This window comes from Vanellus vanellus (assembly GCF_965231255.1).
Source record: "Vanellus vanellus genome assembly, chromosome: 2".
NCBI lineage: Eukaryota > Metazoa > Chordata > Aves > Charadriiformes > Charadriidae > Vanellus > Vanellus vanellus.
The window spans coordinates 114,275,757-114,292,046 of NC_138906.1; the positions used below are offsets into that span (position 1 = coordinate 114,275,757).

General features: G+C 47.4%; 1 protein-coding gene across 6 annotated transcripts in view; it reads right to left on the bottom strand.

The window, feature by feature from the left end:
* MTCL1 (microtubule crosslinking factor 1) overlaps positions 1-10,572 on the bottom strand; it is a 112,563-nt gene extending 101,991 nt beyond the window's left edge. For 5 of the 6 annotated variants that reach the window (XM_082478965.1, XM_082478964.1, XM_082478963.1 and 2 more), the window contains exon 1: positions 10,409-10,571. The gene's annotated coding sequence lies outside the window, so the exon portion shown is untranslated. Of the gene's footprint in view, positions 1-10,408 lie in introns of all 6 variants that reach the window. The other variant, XM_082478961.1, reaches the window with a different exon arrangement.
* Between the last annotated feature and the right edge of the window lie 5,718 nt (positions 10,573-16,290).

The window sequence follows — 16,290 nt, forward strand, 5'->3', positions numbered from 1 at the left end:
AGGGAACTGCTGGAGCGAGTCCAGCGAAGGGCAACTAAGATGATTAAGGGCTTGGAGCATCTCCCTTATGAGGAAAGGCTGAGAGAGCTGGGACTCTTTAGCCTGGAGAAGAGAAGGCTGAGGGGAGACCTTATTATGGCATACAAGTATCTAAAGGGTGGGTTGAAGGAGGATGGAGCCAGGCTCTTTTCATTGGTTCCAAGTGACAGGACGAGGGGCAATGGGCACAAGTTAGAACACAGGAAGTTCCGTTCAAATACACGGAAACAGTTCTTTACGGTGAGGGTGACAGAGCACTGGAACAGGCTGCCCAGGGAGGTTGTGGAGTCCCCTTCCCTGGAGATTTTCAAGACCCGCCTGGATGCAGTCCTGAGTAATGTGCTCTGGGCAATCCTGCTTTAGCAGGAGAGTTGGACTAGATGATCTCTAGAGGTCCCTTCCAACTCTGATAATTCTGTGATTCTGTGATTCTGTGAAAATCCCATCCACATATAAAAACTCCAGTATTTAGACAGTGATGTTTTAGCTTCCATTACCTGAACCAGCATAAGTCAAGTTTTAGGTAAGCGCAAGTCTTGTTATTTCTAAAACAACCACTCTGGGCTCAGCAGCGAGGCTTTGCTCCACCAGTACAGCCCTCCCAGGGCTCTACACAGCTCTCCCTAGATGCTAAGAAAGGGCAGACCAATTTTCGCACAATCCCACCATATCGCTATACATTCTCAATATATTCAGATTTCTGCTATAGGGTCATCCTGCCCCGCAGTCCCCCTGGGATAGCTGCAGGAGTAGGATATTTGTGTGGATGGAGAAGCTCAGGGGTTACTGCCCAGTGAGCTGGATCACACTTGACCTATACACTGTCTGAAAAGGAATAGAGTAAGCACAGTAACAGAAGTTACCCTTGCAGCAATGACGTCCTCAGAAGTTGCAAATACATTAACTAACCAAAACCAGCAGACTGCGAGGAAGCAAACAAGCTCTGCAGACCACACCCAGCACAATTCTTTCAAAATAATTTACAGTCCCGGCCCTATCTACCCCTCCTCAGGGTATGGCCAAGCATTCAGGCCAGTTTACAGCCAACACCCTGGTGAAATTTTGGTAAATGATCGATATTTTAAAAAAGGAAAACATAACAACATATGCTTGAGTGAACTGGGGAGGAGACCTGTTTTTCTTTATAATGTACACACTTTTTCACTATGCTTCACATTTATAAACGCTTTCAAGAGGTAAAGTAAAAGTTTACCCAGCAAAGATGGAGATGCAGAAGAAAACGTCAAGGTTTTAGAAACTGCTTAGAGAGTAGCAGTGGCTTATGAACCTAAGAAAAGAAGTATACTTTCGTGTCATCAGTATATTAACTAGGTATTTTGGCTAAGGTAATCATACCACAAGTACAGTCTTTACCTGTCAGAGTTAATACAGCCCTCTGGGACAAACAGGACCAGAGTAATTTCTTCGGGGTGTCTGCAGACTCGGGAGCTCAATCTACCTCAACTAGATCTAAGCTCTATTAACTTTTTAATATCATCTTCAGAATGCTAATGTTAGATTAGATTAATAATTTGGTTGCAAATTGAGAATTTTGAAACACAAATCCACAATAAAGGAAAACATCTGTCATCACCAAATTAATGGGATCTACTTTATAATCTGATGTTTATACTTCAAGAACTAAGCAATGGCTTTCGTGTACTAAGTGGCCTGCAAAGAGCAATTATAATATTATTGCTCATCTCAGACTTCCTTCTTATCTGTATCAGGTTTTGGAATTAGTAAATCTGGTCGGTTTCTAAAGACAAATAATCCACCGTATTTGACTTGAAAGTATCTATTACAACCAAATGTGGAAAGTGAAACTCGCATCATTTTGAACAACCCAATCCCTGAAACAATCATCCCATTGAAACTGAGTATTCCCAAATCCTCTCAGTGGACATGGGAGCTCTCCCGGCATCAAGAGTCACTCCGTCTTACTTGGAGACTCGAATCCAATGTCATTCCTCCCACCAAAGAAGTTGCCCAAAAAGCCGCAAGCGTTGGCATGAGCTATATATATATTTCAGTAGATAGACCTGTCTTTTACCTCGAGGAAAACTGAAGTTTTCTCCATCTCCCTTAACAGCACAACTCTGACCTTTTAAGCTGTGATTTTTTTTTTTTTCCTTATCCTTGCCTCTGATTTTGGTTATAAATACAGAGTTTGCTTTTCTCTAGTGTAATTTTGCAGATAAACTAATATATAGGATACTATCAAGAAAGCTGTACTTTAAAATGTGTCAGAGGTTGGGTTTTTTTATATTGAATTGGGCTCCTTTTCCACATTTAATTTTTTTTCTAGTCCCAAAACTTTTGTATAGAAATCAGACTGTACTTAGGAATACAGCATCCTTTGGATGAGCTTTAAAACATGGCAGTATACATGCAAACACAATGAGGGCACAAACAATTTTGACCGTATAAGGAGCAGAAACCTCACCGTCCGGGCTGCATGCAGCGCCAGCCCGCTTTCTGCTGCATTACTGCAGTGCCTGGGGCTGGGACTTATGTAGTCTTCCAGCCCAGGGAGGAAAAAAACCCAAATGGGACAGATCAAATCTTTTTGAGTAGCAAGATGAAGTCCTATTTTTATGTGTTAAAAATACATATACAGGAGCGTGTCACCTCTGAAATGTCAAAATGTAGGGAAACAATACGTCATTCAGATTTTTGTATGACAGTACACAACTATGGATGCTGGGATAATCTTTTACTAGTTACAGTAAAGACATAATCTTGCTCTCAATACAGGCCACAAAGCCAGTGGCAAAGCTGTAGATACTTCCAGTTCATGACAGCTTATTCTCCTCAGTAGGTACTTGTGATTCTGCCGTAGATGCTGAAACCTTGTGTTAGCATCTCCTAAATCAGAGCCGTTACAATTACACCTACAAAACCAGGACAGCTTAGACCCCTCTTCTAAAGCGATGCGTGCACACAAAACAGAGGAAGCTAAGTTAAGGACCCAGGAAAGTGGAAATTACAATCGAAACTATGATGCTCCCACTTACACTAAACTGCCAAGCCTACCACTTCAGAGGAAAACATGTCAATCACTAGTGAAATCAAAGGTAAATGCAGCAAAGCCAGAACCTTAAAAATCCCAAACTCGGTAGTTTGCAAAAAAAAAAAAAAAAAGAAAAAAGATGCTTTGGCTGCAAGGCAGTTGGAAGTCCTAGATAAACCCAATCCCTGACTTCATTAAAATGCATTGTTCTTATTACTATTATTATTGTGAGTGAGAATTAAAGCTCTTTCTCTCAGGAGGTATTCAGCTTCATACCGTGGACTTTAATATTGTAAAACTGAAGAACGAGATCAGAATAGGCACTTAAAAGTAATTCAAACAAATGAGTAAGAAAGCGGCCATCCCTCTTCGTGCATCTAAAAAATGAAGAGCCTCCTCTCTTCCTTAAACAGGGAGGACCTGCTCCAGCATCCCAAAGTGGCAACTGAAATTGGGAGGTTAAGTGCTGGCATAAGAAGCTTCACTTTGCCGTACATTCCTGTAGGGGATGAGAGCCTCCTCTTGATCCCTTTTAATTTAATGGTAATTATGTTATTGCTTCCAGTAAGAACAGCACCAGGCAGAGAGCCCTGAAAGAAAGAATATTGTTTAGGAAGAAGTTAAACTGCTTTTCTTTCCAGATGTGACCCTGGTCATCAGAAAGAACAAATGGAAGTGTGGGAAAGAAAATAACCTTCTAACCGGCAGCTCTTTCCAAAGTTGCAGTAGAAATTCAAGTTGCTCCTGCTTCTGACTCTAACCGCTTATAGTTTCAGGTACTTGGCCCCCACGACGTCCTAAAGGCCATCTATCTGGGGTCTAATAGGGATCGCTCACCTGAGATTCACGGAGTGGCTGCATGAACATAGGGCCACACTGAAATAGCCGCTCCATTTGCAGGATTCCCTGAGACTTCAGTGCAAAAGCAAGTGAATTCGGATTCACTGTTTCCCTGTCAGTCTACCAAGCCAAAGCGAATTGGCCGAAAGGGGAAAGCCTATGTGCAGTTTACATCGCTGCATAGCCCAAATACATACTGATGGTGTCATTTCACATCTGTACCGTGCAAATTGAAGACTTGCCTGTCAGAAGAGAAGCCATTATCTCATTAATACCTTTACTGATCTCATGCTTGTTTATTATTGATTTAATTTACACTGAAGCATAATTAAGGGTAAATTATAGGAATATGCCTTGTTGAGGATTCTTGAGAAAAAAAAAAAGGGGAGGGGGGGGAGAAAAAGAGTCAGGCCATGCAGCTATTACACTAAGTAACCCATACTCATGAGTCATTCCCACTGAAACAACCAGGAATACTTGCGCAACTGACGGGCTGCCAGTCCGGTTGAGATCCGTAATGAGGTTTGAAAGTAAATTTTCCAGTCATCTCCACCAACTGCGCCCTCATTCAGCCCACAGAGCACACAAGAACTGGATTCCTTCTGCAGTAAAATAAACCTACACTCCGAGGCTGCCCCAAAAGCGCTCCATTACACTTGAGTCCTCTGGTCAACTGTAAAACACATGCACAATGGGGAGGTTTCGTTCAAGGGGCCAGATAAAATACAGTCCTAAGTAACACCCTTAAACTGCATATAAAGACAGATGTAGGGGCCTCGCACCAGTCTGCTGTTATACCCTCACTGAGCAAAATTACTGGCTAAATAGAAAAAGCTCTTAACTCAGAGCACGAATAGAGACTAAGAACTGGAACCCAACCATGGGTCAAAAAAAGAAAAAAAAAAAAAAAAGAATTTTGGAAATTACTATCAGGGAGAAATTACATGCAGAAAATAGCATAAAAGATATATGGATACTGAATTCATTACTATGCATTTACAGTTATATATATTAGCAAACCGAGAGTCTTTAGGCCGCAGTGAATTAGAACACATCAGCGTCCAGAAGTTCTAAACTAACTTGGAAACATCTGCAAACTAGGAAGGCAAAAATGTACAAAACCAACAAACTATACGGTATTTAAGAAAATGCAATTGAAGGATGAAATTCAATTGTCTATGTAAAAAATGTAAGTATCTATTGATTTAGCCAAAAGTCATATTTTAGATTATGCCAGTACTATTTTCTAAATAGAAGGTTATTTAATATACATTAAATCCAGTGAGGAGAGGGTGAGGAATGGAGGAGGGGCTGAAGTGACAGTGGTTCACTGCTATTGCACTGGCGAATCCAGAACTTCTAGAAAGTCCTTGATAAATCCAAGATTCATGAACTGTGAATTTACGTAATCTTTGTTTTAATTTTTAAAATATCTCAAACTGTCTGTATGTAGGAGATGCTGCTGCTGCTGAGGAATAAACACATCCCCCATATCACTTTACAGCAGAACCGCAGTAGGGATAAATATGCTCCAAAAGGCATAAAGGTTGGGAAGAAAGCAGCCACCATTATTTTTGCCTCTTGCAAAGCATGTTAATGAACCTAAAGTCCCTTAGGCCCCAGTATTATTGTTTAGCTCTCAGACCAAACTACAAGTCATGCACCGATCTGACATTGTTTGAAGTTTGCGCACAAAACAAGACGAGAACTGAAAAATCGTAGGACCGTGAGCACCTGCTGGCTTCAGGGCTGGTTTAAGTTTGCAGGATCCGAGAGCGAGAGCAGCGTCTGGCAGCTTTTCTGCTTCATTCAAGCATTAGCCCAAATATTGTTTCAACACACCTTCTCGACGGGGGTGGTTGAAGCCGTTTGAGCAGTGATTTGGCTGGTGCAACATTGATATCATCTATTGAGGGCCACCACGGGAAACTAATGCCCCGTGCACCACGCAGCTAATCCCCTCCAGGCAGTGCAGGGGTTGACGGGGACACAGCTGGGGCTAACAAGGCACACGGTCTCACCGCTCTTCCCCAAAGTGACATCTCCCTCCGACAGCTGACCAAGCCCGGCCGCACGGGTTTTGTGCCCCAGGCAGGGTTATCACCTCCCTTCTCTTTGGGACCACCTGTCACCAGGCGGGAAAAGCAGCATGTCAAGCAGAGATGGGGGACGAGCTTTGTTTTGCTAACCCTGGTAACCGCATCATTTTTGCTCTGCAAAACCCTTTGACATACACAACTCCCTGCAGGTTAATAAAAGGAACGGTGGTACTACTCCTCCTGAGTTCATCTCAAGCTTACAGACTCGAAGATCTGCAGTTTCAAGGGAGCTGAGAAACACAATGTAACCTCATATGACACACACTGTGATTTTGAACAAAACGAGCATCCTTTAGAGGTATCAGAGTGGAATAAGGGACCTGGAGCGGCCACTTATTTATATCCAGCATATGTCTCAGATAAAAATGAATATAGAAAGAATAAACAAAAAGCAAGATAAACAAGATGATTATCTAATAAACCCAAGATAGTTTAGAAGCTATTTTTGTGCTAGTCCGCTCCGTAGCAGCATTTCTGGTGTGCTGAACTTACACCAACACAGGCACAAGGAGAAGGCCTGGTAAATCAAAGCAAAGCGAGCACCAGTTCCGTTTTGAGGACTGTATGAAGCGTTATGCCGACGCAGGAGGCTGCTTTCACGTTGTGGCCATGAAGGGTGCAAAGAGGAAAGGGGGATGCGTCACGACTAAAATACCACCGCTGTTTCGGCTAGCATGTTTATTTAATTAAAACAGCCTGAATTCAACTTTGGCCGAGATAAAGCAAGAACATTTTCAGTTGCTAAAATCTGGGCCCTCTTCCTTAGGATCCCTCATCCTTTAGAGGGCTCTACAACACAAAGAGCTTCTTTCAAAGTTTCCCAAGGACTTGCATAGTCCATGACATTTCTCCATGTGCTGGACACTTTAAAATAATCCTGAAAAACAACCACTCGTGTGGTTAGTAATAGCAAAATACTTCCAGGACTGGCTAGCAATAGCTAAAACTTTACCTTCTACTAGCACTGACTGATGACCTCCTGGGTCCACAGAGTCAGCCACCACGACATAAGTTCTCTCTTATACATCAACAAATAAGTGATACCTTTTAAATGCCGCTGTAGTATTACAGTCTTCCCCCATAGGTAGCTGAAATAAGGTTACGCAGTAAATACATGAAACTGAAAGCAATGATGAAATTTCAAAGAGGTGGTAGAAGAGAGACTTCCCGACGTAAACACTTCTCCTCAGCCACTTCACCTACAGGCTTAACTTTACAAATAGTTGGCCACTGTTGGAGCCGAAATCTCATCCGAGGTAAAAGTCACAGTCCCTGGAAACATATGAGGTGGTAACTTGATATCAGGTTGAGATCTGGCTCACAGTATATGAAGTCTGAGATGTTTGCGGCACCAACAGTTTGCTCTGCTTCCATGGAGCATTCTGGGAGACTTTCTAGCACTTCTTGAATAGAAATAAAAACAAATGATTGTGTTTGTTTTGTTGGTTTTTGTTTTTTTTTTTTTTTCCTGGTAGCCCTTTAATCTCCAATAATCTTTAGCACTAAGTCTATGTATATGTATATATATACATATATACACCATGTTCTATAACCTATGTTCCAGACACATGAAAAACCTTTTTGTATGAAAGATAAATTTTCCTGAAACAGGTTTTAAAATTATGCACACTTTCTGTTGCACTCCAGCTGCAGGGAGGGGTAAGGAGAAGTGAAAACTACAAAATTCAGCATATGGCCATGCTCAGGAAATTAACAGTTTTTTTCTTTATCCCTATCTAAAAGGGCTTTATCTAATCATTTGTCTATTTACAGCTGACAGCTTCCCCGTTATCCCTTAACCCCCTCCAATTAAAGGAGAAAAAAGCTCACTCCAATACCAACCAAGAGAACTGCATTGTAAAAAACGCAAGAAACAAACCCACAAGTAAGCAACGCAGGCAATGCTGTGGTTTTAATTTGAAGAAGGCTTTTTATAGGTTTCGCTAGGAAAGGAAAATGAAGTTTGGGAATTCTGATAACTTTTGCGCCACTGGGCTGTTTCCAACCATTTTGAGAGAGGAGCAGAACTGCTTCATGCCCCCCGGGTGGCCAAGGAGAGCAAACAGATCATGTACTCATTCCCCTCAGAAGAGGTGACAGTGTGAGCTCATGGCTTTCCAGGCAGCAGCACATGCCCACTGGAAGTCAACTGAGACACAGGGCCCCAAGAAACCAGTCTGCATTATCCTACTGATCTCAGAAATACTTGTAGTCTGAAAAAGGCATAGTCCAAATCAAAGAGTTGGGACACAATTGCTGAAGACGATGAAGACATCAAGGCGAAAGACCTGAGGACACTGTTGCACAGGGTGAGAAATTTGAAACTATGTAAAGTTCTTTACCTGGGACTTGCCAATGTCAATCAGGTCACGTGATCAGAAAGTCCCTCAGGTGGGACACCCTAACTGGTGGTCGGTCCTAGACGATTCAGACAAACTCTTTTTTTCAGTTTCCCATAGTTAAAAATTACTTTCAATATGAAACAAGAGGCTTAAACTTTAACCCATTATGAAGAATGTGTTAAGTACTATAATTGTGCAAATCCTGTGATGCAAAGAGATGCTCCTGGGCTTTTGGCCTCCATGACTTCTAATGGCAGTGCCAGTTTACTCACTCCTAGAGCAATTCCTATTACCGATGCTGATTTCATTACATCACTTCTTGTTTCTGGGCTGTCAAGTAAAACAGAAGCTTCTGATAAAGGTTCTCTATGCTGCTTATCATTTTATAGACTATTACATTTCCCTAACACACTCTGGAGTTTTCCATCCAATGAGTGCTATAAAAGCTTTGCTATGCGCCAATAATTTTTATTGGTCTAGTTCTGTATTATCCTTTGCTAGATGACCAGCAGTGCCCACAGTATTTCAGGTACACCCACTGATCTGTGTAACAGCTACAGATCTATAAAGCATTTTAATATTTTCTTTGTTATTCTCTGTTCACTCCCCACTGAAACCTAGCATAATTTTTGCCTGCAGTTTCACACTGAGTGGAGATTTTCATTGCTCCTTCTCTCATGATCCTCCTGGGTTAACGTATCTAAAACCCAGAAAAGAGCATACTCAATCCTTCTTCTCTCCAAGTGCTTCAAATTTTCAATATTGACATTTATTTCCCATCCCCTGCCTTCATTTTTCACTCATTCCTCGGGAGTTAAGTCTCCGATTAAGTTCTGCCTGGTCTTTGCTGGGCTTGACTTAAGATAAAAAAGAAACTTAATGTCATCTGAAAATTTTGCTGTATCATTGCTCGTTCCTTTTTCCAGTTCATTAAGTGGCACCAGACCCAGCAAAGAACTTTGCAGCACCCCTGCTGTTAACCTTTTGCTATGCTGAAGATTGTTTCTTGTCCCTCAGCCAAAACCCCAAAAGCCCAGTCTATATGTTTACCATGCTCCTCTCCCAAGGTTATACCCAACACGGGGCAAAACTCCCATGGATTTCCACGGTCATTTTGCTTGACAACAAGGTGTTTCCAAAATCAGGGAACAAAGATTATTCCCACCAGCAGCAGAGTCAAACGGTACAGTAGCTGTGGTTACACGATTATCTCAGTTTATCTTATTTATAGATCTTTATGGATGTAGCCTCCTTGCTGTGCCAAAAGATCAGATTGTAAGTGCAAGTCCAACTAAAGGTTCCCGCAGGTCAACCCAGCTCAGAGCACGCCTGAATTTAGCTTTTCTGTTTCTCCGAGGAGGAATGCACATTGAGGTACTTTTCCACCCGTACAGGGATGCAATGACACTTTTTATTGCCGCCCTTGTTATTCTATTAGTACTCGACAACGAGCGGCTTCACTTTCCGGTGACAAAGTAACACAACGAACAGGCAACACAATGCTGTCATCCTTTCCACATCAAATGAGGGAACCGGTTTCTTTGGCTTGTCTTAACGGGTGATACCGAGGGAAACAGTTCCTGGAAAGCAAGGGCTTGCTAACCAGTACAGTGTTTGCGGTGCTTTGGAAAGAGTTGGGGTTTGCTGAGCTACCACCACGCCAACTAAACGTAACACTGCCACCGTACACGTTGCGCCGGACTTCACGTTCATCCAAGCCTCCGCAGATCGGGCTTTTTGCAGGGAGCCGGGATCACACGCTTAAGTCCCTTATCTGCCCTTAAGCCGCGCCACGGCCCCGCTTTGCGGGGGAGCGCCGAGGCGCCCGGCTGGCTCTCCCTGACCCTGTTTCTCTCCCGCGGGTCAAATTGGGCATTTGGTCCGACGGGGATGGGGGTGGGGGTGTCCCACGGGAGGTGACTTGAGACTGCACGAATCCACGCGCCACCCCCAGCGCGGACACCCCGCAGTCCCGGGCAGGAGCGCGCTGCGCCTCCCCCGCACCTCCCCGTTCCCTTCCCCTCCTTTCCCCGGGCGGGGGCCCGCCGAGGCCGGGCTGCGCGGGCGATGCTCACCTTGAGGTACTCGTTCTCCGAGCGCAGCTCCTCCACCTCCCGCTGCAGCTCCTCCGGGGCCGCCGCCGGCGGTTCCCCGCGGCTCGGGGCTCGCCCCCCGCCCGGCGGAGCGGGCAGCGCATCCCCGCGGGGGCCGAGGGGCGGCGGGGCTCCGCGCCCGGGGCCGGGGCCGGGACCGGTGCGGTTCGCCTCGGCGGCGGCGGGCGGCTCGCGGTCGCTGGAGCCGGTGCCGGACTCGGCGTCGCTGCTGGCGGCCGGGGCCAGGCGCTGCTCGTCGGACAGCGGCTCGGAGGGGCAGTCGGAGAGGTCGGAGCTGCTGTCCGTGTGGCCGACGCGGGCAAGCGCCGCCGCTGCATGGCCGCTGCCCGCCGCGGCCCCCCGCTTCCCTTTCCTGCCCTTGCCGAGCGGCGGGGCCGCCTCGCCGCCGGGCTGCCTCCCCCCGCCCCGGCCGCCGGGGCCCGGCTCCGGACCGCGGGCCGCCCGCTTGGCGCAGGGGGCGGCCTTGGCGCCCGCCCTGCCGACGGCGCTGGCAGCGGTGCTGCCGGCGGCCTTGGCCCCCGGGGCGGCGGGGCGGCGGGAGAGGCGGCCCGGTGCCGCCAGCAGCCCCGCGGCCGGCGGGTGGGCGCCCGGGTGCGGCGACGGGGGTGCCCGACCGGGCAGGCCGGGGGACTTAGGGGGGGCGGGCGGCGGCTTGGCGGCGGCGGCGGCGCGGGCGTGGAGGTCCTTGAGGAAGGGTCTGGCGGGCGACGGGGCGCGGTGCAGCCTCTTCTTCTCGGCGTGCGGGTGGTGGTGGCCGGGCGAAGGCGACGGCGGCGGCCGCAGCGTATCGCCGGGCCCCGGGCCGGGGCCGGGGCCGTTCATCGCCTCCATGGCGCGGGCCGGGGGCGGCGGGGCGGCAGCGGCGGCCGCGGGGGCGCCCGGCGGCGGCAGGAGCGGCGGTCCCCGCGGGGCGCGGCAGCAGGACGGGCAGCCTCCTCCAGCCTCCCTGCTCGCTCTCTCATCACTTCTGCTTCTCCCAGCCACAGCCCTCACACTTTTCTTCCTCGATCCCCCTCTTCCTGCCCCCCCACCCCCAACCTCCTCCGCCGCCTCCTCCTCTTTCTTCTTCTCCTCCTCCTCCTCCTCCTCGCCGCTCTCTCCCGAGCACTGATTTGTTTCAATAAAACGAGCCCAAATCCCCCGGTGGCAGCCGTCTCCTCCTCCTCCTCCTCCCTCTCCTTCTCCTCCCGCTCCCCTCTCTGTCTGGCTCAGCTTGATGTAGCTCAAGTTGTGATGCAGCCCCAAAAAACCCTCCTTTTCCCCTCAATCGCAGGCTAAGGCGTATTTCCCGGCTGCCTTCGCCTCCGCTCGCAAGCCCCCCCTCTCAGCCCACCGGTGCCGCTAACCCCATGGCTCCCCGCTACCCCCGGCCCCGGCCCGGGCTCCGGCCGCCGCCGCCGCCTCCGCCCGGCTCCTGAAATAGCCCCGCTGCTGCCGGGGCCGCTCGGCGCGGCGCTGCCCGCCTGTGCGCAGGATCCGCCCCCTCTGTCAGCCCGCCAGGCTGCTCTCCCTGCAAACTACTTTCCTCGCACGCTTTATTATAGGGGCGCCTCTGCCAGCCGCTTTCTATCAGAAAGCCTCATTTGGGGAGAAATTTTAATTTCCCAGCCATGAGCTGTATAGAGCTACCCTTGTATTCTTCCTTTTTTTTTTTTTCCTTTTTTTTTTTTTTTTGTTCTTCCCCGAGCTAAGACTTCATGAAAACCCCCTCTCCAGAGATTGGCAGCAGCAAAACAACAGCCGCCGCATTATCTCTTTGCTCAAGGCAGACACAGGTTCACCCGGAGGCAGGGCTCAGTGTCGGAGGGAATCGGCGAGTTCCTGGCTATGGCTAAACTCCAAAAGGCGCGGACCCATCCTTTCCGAGCATGGGGGATATGAAATTACAGCCCTCGCATTTGCAAAGCACCCGGAGAGTAAATGAAAGGGAGGAGAGGCTCAAGCGTGGGAAAGAGGCGCAGCCTAATGGGTAGAGCAGAGCAGCAGCGGCCGAGATGCTTCTGACTCCTCCGCCCGCACACAGCGGGACTTCGGACAAGCCGCGGTGGCCGCCTTCTCTGTCAGACGGAGGTGGCAAAAGCGTGCTTAGCTCACGAAGTCCTTGGGAGGCTCAAGTCATCCGCATCTGAACGGCAGCGATTGCAGCGCGCCCCGGGGAAGGACAGTCCCGGGTTGTTTGGGTTGTGGTTTTTGTTTGTTTTGGTTTTGTTTGTTTTTTTTTTTTTTTTTTGGGGGGGGGGGGGAGGGGGGGGGACAGCACCCTGCGGCGCTTCGGGTCCCCTTGCTCCGCTCACCTGAGCGCAAGGTGTTACCCCGAAAGGCAAAACCCCCAGGGACTGCTGGAGCCCGAGGGCACCGGGCAGCATCGCAGCAGCAGCCAGGGAGGCCGAGGTAAGATCAGGCAGTTGGTTCTGGCGGTCCCGGTCCGTGCCCGGTGCCACACGGCGAGAGCTGGGACCGCCCCGGCATCCCGGCACTGAGCCTCGTCCCGGTAAACGAGGGGAAAATTGATTTATCTTGCTGAATAGCCACACCTATCCTGCCGCATGAGTACGCAACAGGTAGTCCTTATTTTGCAAAGGCTGTAGAGGTGGAAAAAAAAAAATATACAAATCAGAGCTGTATTTACAGGTCTCCAGGAACTGGGAGCAGCTCCCCGGCGCCGCCCCGGGCAGCCGGCGTGGGCAGCGGTGATGGGCGGGCTGGCGGCGGGGCCGGGCCTGGGGCGGCTCCAGCAGCCCGGAGAAAGCCGGGGCTCAGGGCCGGCGGCGGGGGCGGCGGCGGCCGGGGTCCCTCCCCGTCCCCGTCCCGTGGGACAGACCTCCCAGTCTCCGGCCGATGGGACAGACAGACCTCCCCGGCAGGGCAGGGCAGGGCAGGGCGGTGCGGTCCTTCCACGAGTGGGGCTGGAGATGAAAGCCCTGCTCCAGGGCACCTACCGGGCGATTTGTTGCTGTTGTTGGGTGGGTTTTATTTTTTTTTTTAATCTTTTGGCAAATTCAGCTTCTGTTAGTGCTCACAGTTTCCCCCCGTTGGCATCGCTGCCGGGCGGCTCGGTTCCCGCAGCCAGATATGCCTTTCAGGTCACACGGCAAAGTACCTTTTGTGACAAAAATTGCACTTTCTGCTGCCTGTCTGTACATCTAGTAGAGCTACCGGGAATACTTCGTTGGGCCAAGTCCTTTAAAATTTCTGCAAAATACTCCGAGGAAAGGAAAACACAGCAAGCCCACTCATGGGCGTAAGACCCCTCATCCTCCCTCCGTGTACATTAGTAATTTACTTAGTTGGGTGAGATAACCAGTCTATAGAAGCGATATGAAGTGGCTCAGGTAGAGTTTGATCTAGAGGAATGACTTATGAAATATAAACTATGTTTACATTTTAATGACATAGCATTTGTCAGGCCATCACACATAATCAGAGTTTCCTACCAAGCTGCTGCACTCTTAGTTGGGTATATTTTTTTGGCAATATGCTGCCGGTCAGTTCAAGCAATCCTCCTTTTCAAGAATGCTTCAGAGTGAAAGAGATGGTAGTTGCTGTATTTCACCCTGAGAAATAGTAATTACTATGGAAATACTACATATTATGGATGTTGTCCTAGATGAGAGATATCAGAAGGGTTGTTTTGCTCTACTGTATTGCCACTCTCATTTGGTTTTGGTCATAACTTTCAAGAATAGACGGGAATGCCAGCTTTGCTTATTAGATTTGCAATGTGTTCTATTCCTGTGATGAAAGGGGAACTGCTCCGTAATAATTTCTGAGTACCCTGTTTTGACTTTGCCCCATGAACAGAACAGTTCAATTCAAAAGGAAAACGAAAGGAAAAAGTATGTCTTAAGATAAGCCACTTTTCTACAAACAATAGCTGAGAGACAGTGCCAGGCTTCTTTGCACTGGAGGGGAAAAGAATTAGGGAGGTGAAAAAAGGAGCACATTCACAAAAGGCTGGGAATTGTCTGGGAGAATTAATCCGAGACACTTGAGTGCCTGACAGAGGGTCCTGTTTCCTGTGGTTACCTTGTTTTTTACATTGCAATTTTACATTGCAAATACATGAATAAATATAATTTTTGCTATTTTATGGTTTTTTTTCCCCACTAAATGCTTTGTTTCGACTGCTAAATGCTTTATTTTTAAGATATCTTGTTATATTGCTGTGCATCACTGACCACAAGCTCCTAAAAGCAAAAAGGACCGAAACTCAGCTTGACTTCTGAGGAGGTGCCCTCGATAAATAGAGCCTCAGAATAATTAAAGGCCTACGATGTGGCAGGGTGACCTCAGATCAGAAAGGGGACTGGAGAACAGATACCTCTGTACACGTGTATCCTTGTATTCTGTGCATCTTCCTCTCATTAAAACACACAGTAAAGTTCATTATCCTTTGCATTCAGAGGCAGCACTGGTTAAACTAGGCATCTTAATAAAGTGATTTATTTAGATTGATGCTCAAGCAAAATAGCTGTGGAACTGAAAACATGCAGCGGCAAAACACGTTAGACTGAGACGAATGCTCAGTCACACTAAGATCCCTTTACATTGTGCTGGCAGTATAAAGCATTTAATAACAAAGAAATGCAGTCTCCTTAACCCTCGCTGGGCACGTGCCTGGCTGGGTGCAGATGGCAGATTTGTGTGGTATGAGGCCAGCTGTAGTATTTTGGCTGTGTTCCTCCGTCCTCTGCTGTCTGTGCGATGCCACTTGGAGATCGCTGTGAAAGTGGTGTAAATAGGCATGGCGTGAATGAGAATAAGACCCTAATATGAAAGCTAAGTACATACCACAGAAATCTCCACTGGGCTAGGCAAATGCCCGGTAAGGATTACTGATATCGTATTTCTTATTTATTTATATCCGACCATTTCTTCCTTTACTTAAAACTCACTAATGGTTCTCACAGGAACGTGCAGGCACAGACTATCACGCTTACCCTAATTCTCCTCTCCCTTTCTTTTTATTTGCTTGTAATGTCCAATTGTTTTCTCTTATCGTAAATTAGTCACACACTCCCTGGTGGTGGAATGGTTTCTTATATGCTTGTGTAGCTCTTAACATAATAGGACGTCTGGGTGTTGGTTGAATAATACAAATAATCAGACATAACACTTTTACAACAAATTTATTTTGGCAATGCTGATATCCTTTGTCTGATTAATGCAGACATTTGATAACTGAGTTGTATTTGCACAAATAATTATGAAAAGTCAATGCTAAGTCTGACTGCTTAGATTAGTTATCACACATCTTACAAAGCATAAGGCACAGGTTTTGGCAGTGGCAGGGCTGCCTAAATTCTTTTCTAGGGCTGAGGCATGAGAGAGTTTACAATTACTTAGAGAAGATGTGAAGAGGCTCAATCTAAATGTAAATTTGTCCCTTAGCTGGCCCAGCTTACAGTAGCCTAAGCCTAAGCTGTTATTTTCTCCTGTTTCAAATCCCTATTTGAGATCTACTTCAATGACACCATAAGAGCAGCCAACTTATAATGGCTGGGCTCAGAGTTACAAGGGAGCTAAAACAAAACAGTAAATAAAGACACAAATGCATCCATACAGGCCACACGTATGGATAAAACAGCATGTATCTGGTTGAGTCTATCATTTTTCCCCCTTTATATGTTGTGCATCATGAGTTGTAATTTCTTTGTGGCCACATTGTGCTCTGTGATTATACCATCCCGGAGGAATCCTAATCAGGGCCAGCAGGTGTTACCGTAACACATTAACAACAGCAACAAGGCAGAGCTTCAACAGAAAAATGTGTGACATTTTCAAGTTCACAAATCCTATTTTTTTTCAGTCTCTCCCTCAACTGCTCTCTCTCTTTGGGGGGT